Here is a 5156-nt window from a genome sequence, read left to right on the forward strand (position 1 = left end):
GAATTCAAGCCAGAAAACAACGAAAATTGGCGAGAAATCGTTGTTTTGCATCGTAATATGCAGTTGTCTCTAAGAATTTTGATGATTTCGTGCAGAATTCTGCTGTTTTCTTGCAATTCAGCCGTTGAATCTTGGTAAAAAGTCATGATTTTGTAGATTTCGTGCTCTTCTTTGCGAATTCAAGCCAGAAAACAACGAAAATCGGCAAGAAATCGTCGTCTTGCATCGAAATATGCGGTTTTCTGTAAGAATTTTGATGATTTCGTGCAGAATTCTGCTGTTTTCTTGCAATTCAGCCGTTGAATCTTGGTAAAAAGTCATGATTTTGTAGATTTCGTGCTCTTTTTTGCAACTTCAAGCCAGAAAACAACGAAAATCGGCGAGAAATCGTCGTTTTGCATCGAAATATGCGGTTATCTCTAAGAATTTTGATAATTTCGTGCAAAATTCTGCTGTTTTCTTGCAATTCAGCCGTTGAATCTTGGTAAAAAGTGATGATTTAGTAGATTTCGTGCTCTTCTTTGCGATTTCAAGCCAGAAAACAACGAAAATCGGCGAGAAATCGTCGTTTTGCATCGAAATATGCGGTTTTCTGTAAGAATTTTGATGATTTCGTAAATAATTCTGCTGTTTTCTTGCAATTCAGCCGTTGAATCTTGGTAAAAAGTCATGATTTTGTAGATTTCGTGCTCTTCTTTGCGAATTCAAGCCAGAAAACAACGAAAATCGGGGAAAAATCGTCGTTTTGCATCGAAATATGCGGTTTTCTGTAAGAATTTTGAGGATTTCGTGCGGAATTCTGCAGTTTTCTTGCAATTCAGCCGTTGAATTTTGGTAAAAAGTCATGATTTTGTAGACTTCGTGCTCTTCTTTGCGAATTCAAGATAGAAAACAACGAAAATCTGCGAGAAATCGTCGTTTTGCATCGAAATATGCGGTTTTCTCTAAGAATTTTGATGATTTCGTGCAGAATTCTGCTGATTTCTTGCAATTCAGCTGTTGAATCTTGGTAAAAAGTCATGATTTTGTAGATTTCGTGCTCTTTTTTGCGAATTCAAGCCAGAAAACAACGAAAATCGGCGAGAAATCGTCGTTTTGCATCGAAAAATGCGGTTTTCTGTAAGAATTTTGATGATTTCGAGCAGAATCCTGCTGTTTTCTTGCAATTCAGCCGTTGAATCTTGGTAAAAAGTCATGATTTTGTAGATTTCGTGCTCTTCTTTGCGAATTCAAGATAGAAAACATCGAAAATCAGCGAGAAATCGTCGTTTTGCATCGAAATATGCGGTTTTCTCTAAGAATTTTGATGATTTCGTGCAGAATTCTGCTGTTTTCTTGCAATTCAGCCGTTGAATCTTGGTAAAAAGTCATGATTTTGTAGATTTCGTGCTCTTCTTTGCGAATTCAAGCCAGAAAACAACGAAAATCGGCGAGAAATCGTTGTTTTGCATCGAAATATGCGTTTTTCTCTAAGAATTTTGATGATTTCGTGCAAAATTCTGCTGTTTTCTTGCAATTCAGCCGTTGAATCTTGGTAAAAAGTCATGATTTTGTAGATTTCGTGCTCTTCTTTGCGAATTCAAGCCAGAAAACCACGAAAATCGGCGAAAAATTGTCGTTTTACATCGAAATATGCGGTTTTCTGTAAGAATTTTGATGATTTTGTGGATAATTTTGCTGTTTTCTTGCAATTCAGCCGTTGAATCTTGGTAAAAAGTCATGATTTTGTAGATTTCGTGCTCTTCTTTGCGAATTCAAGCCAGAAAACAACGAAAATCGGCGAGAAATCGTCGTTTTGCATCGAAATATGCGGTTTTCTGTAAGAATTTTGATGATTTCGTGCAGAATTCTGCTGTTTTCTTGCAATTCAGAGGTTGAATCTTGGTAAAATGTCATGATTTTGTAGATTTCGTGCTCTTCTTTGCGAATTCATGATAGAAAACAACGAAAATCAGCAAGAAATCGTCGTTTTGCATCGAAAAATGCGGTTTTCTGTGAGAATTTTGATGATTTCGAGCAGAATTCTGCTGTTTTCTTGCAATTCAGCCGTTGAATCTTGGTAAAAAGTCATGATTTTGTAGATTTCGTGCTCTTCTTTGCGAATTCAAGATAGAAAACATCGAAAATCAGCGAGAAATCGTCGTTTTGCATCGAAATATGCGGTTTTCTCTAAGAATTTTGATGATTTCGTGCAGAATTCTGCTGTTTTCTTGCAATTCAGCCGTTGAATCTTGGTAAAAAGTGATGATTTTGTAGGTTTCGTGCTCTTCTTTGCGAATTCAAGCCAGAAAACAACGAAAATCGGCGAGAAATCGTCGTTTTGCATCGAAATATGCGGTTTTCTGCAAGAATTTTGTTGATTTCGTGCAGAATTCTGCTGTTTTCTTGCAATTCAGCCGTTGAATCTTGGTAAAAAGTCATGATTTTGTAGATTTCGTGCTCTTCTTTGCGAATTCATGCCAGAAAACAACGAAAATCGACGAGAAATCGTCGTTTTGCATCGAAATATGCGGTTTTCTGTAAGAATTTTGATGATTTCGTGCAGAATTCTGCTGTTTTCTTGCAATTCAGCCGTTGAATCTTGGTAAAAAGTCATGATTTTGTAGATTTCGTGCTCTTCTTTGCGAATTCAAGCCAGAAAACCACGAAAATCGGCGAAAAATTGTCGTTTTACATCGAAATATGCGGTTTTCTGTAAGAATTTTGATGATTTTGTGGATAATTTTGCTGTTTTCTTGCAATTCAGCCGTTGAATCTTGGTAAAAAGTCATGATTTTGTAGATTTCGTGCTCTTCTTTGCGAATTCAAGCCAGAAAACAACGAAAATCGGCGAGAAATCGTCGTTTTGCATCGAAATATGCGGTTTTCTGTAAGAATTTTGATGATTTCGTGCAGAATTCTGCTGTTTTCTTGCAATTCAGAGGTTGAATCTTGGTAAAATGTCATGATTTTGTAGATTTCGTGCTCTTCTTTGCAAATTCAAGATAGAAAACAACGAAAATCAGCGAGAAATCGTCGTTTTGCATCGAAATAAGCGGTTTTCTCTAAGAATTTTTACGATTTCGTGCAGAAAACTGCTGTTTTCTTGCAATTCAGCTGTTGAATCTTGGTAAAAAGTGATTATTTAGTAGATTTCGTGCTCTTCTTTGCGAATTCAAGCCAGAAAACAACGAAAATCGACGAGAAATCGTTGTTTAGCATCGTAATATGCGGTTTTCTCTAAGAATTTTGATGATTTCGTGCAGAATTCTGCTGTTTTCTTGCAATTCAGCCGTTGAATTTTGGTAAAAAGTCATGATTTTGTAGATTTCGTGCTCTTCTTTGCGAATTCAAGCCAGAAAACAACGAAAATCGGCGAGAAATCGTCGTCTTGCATCGAAATATGCGGTTTTCTGTAAGAATTTTGATGATTTCGTGCAGAATTCTGCTGTTTTCTTGCAATTCAGCCGTTGAATCTTGGTAAAAAGTCATGATTTTGTAGATTTCGTGCTCTTTTTTGCAACTTCAAGCCAGAAAACAACGAAAATCGGCGAGAAATCGTCGTTTTGCATCGAAATATGCGGTTATCTCTAAGAATTTTGATAATTTCGTGCGAAATTCTGCTGTTTTCTTGCAATTCAGCCGTTGAATCTTGGTAAAAAGTGATGATTTAGTAGATTTCGTGCTCTTCTTTGCGATTTCAAGCCAGAAAACAACGAAAATCGGCGAGAAATCGTCGTTTTGCATCGAAATATGCGGTTTTCTGTAAGAATTTTGATGATTTCGTAAATAATTCTGCTGTTTTCTTGCAATTCAGCCGTTGAATCTTGGTAAAAAGTTATGATTTTGTAGATTTCGTGCTCTTCTTTGCGAATTCAAGCCAGAAAACAACGAAAATCGGGGAAAAATCGTCGTTTTGCATCGAAATATGCGGTTTTCTGTAAGAATTTTGAGGATTTCGTGCGAAATTCTGCAGTTTTCTTGCAATTCAGCCGTTGAATCTTGGTAAAAAGTCATGATTTTGTAGACTTCGTGCTCTTCTTTGCGAATTCAAGATAGAAAACAACGAAAATCTGCGAGAAATCGTCGTTTTGCATCGAAATATGCGGTTTTCTCTAAGAATTTTGATGATTTCGTGCAGAATTCTGCTGATTTCTTGCAATTCAGCCGTTGAATCTTGGTAAAAAGTCATGATTTTGTAGACTTCGTGCTCTTCTTTGCGAATTCAAGATAGAAAACAACGAAAATCTGCGAGAAATCGTCGTTTTGCATCGAAATATGCGGTTTTCTCTAAGAATTTTGATGATTTCGTGCAGAATTCTGCTGATTTCTTGCAATTCAGCCGTTGAATCTTGGTAAAAAGTCATGATTTTGTAGATTTCGTGCTCTTTTTTGCGAATTCAAGCCAGAAAACAACGAAAATCGGCGAGAAATCGTCGTTTTGCATCGAAAAATGCGGTTTTCTGTAAGAATTTTGATGATTTCGAGCAGAATTCTGCTGTTTTCTTGCAATTCAGCCGTTGAATCTTGGTAAAAAGTCATGATTTTGTAGATTTCGTGCTCTTCTTTGCGAATTCAAGATAGAAAACATCGAAAATCAGCGAGAAATCGTCGTTTTGCATCGAAATATGCGGTTTTCTCTAAGAATTTTGATGATTTCGTGCAGAATTCTGCTGTTTTCTTGCAATTCAGCCGTTGAATCTTGGTAAAAAGTGATGATTTTGTAGGTTTCGTGCTCTTCTTTGCGAATTCAAGCCAGAAAACAACGAAAATCGGCGAGAAATCGTCGTTTTGCATCGAAATATGCGGTTTTCTGTAAGAATTTTGTTGATTTCGTGCAGAATTCTGCTGTTTTCTTGCAATTCAGCCGTTGAATCTTGGTAAAAAGTCATGATTTTGTAGATTTCGTGCTCTTCTTTGCGAATTCAAGCCAGAAAACAACAAAAATCGGGGAAAAATCGTCGTTTTGCATCGAAATATGCGGTTTTCTGTAAGAATTTTGAGGATTTCGTGCGGAATTCTGCAGTTTTCTTGCAATTCAGCCGTTGAATTTTGGTAAAAAGTCATGATTTTGTAGACTTCGTGCTCTTCTTTGCGAATTCAAGATAGAAAACAACGAAAATCTGCGAGAAATCGTCGTTTTGCATCGAAATATGCGGTTTTCTCTAAGAATTTTG

This window comes from Gnatocerus cornutus, unplaced genomic scaffold, assembly GCF_029298725.1.
Source record: "Gnatocerus cornutus isolate USDA-ARS CGAHR unplaced genomic scaffold, icGnaCorn1.1 ctg00000022.1, whole genome shotgun sequence".
Classification (NCBI taxonomy): Eukaryota; Metazoa; Arthropoda; class Insecta; order Coleoptera; family Tenebrionidae; genus Gnatocerus; species Gnatocerus cornutus.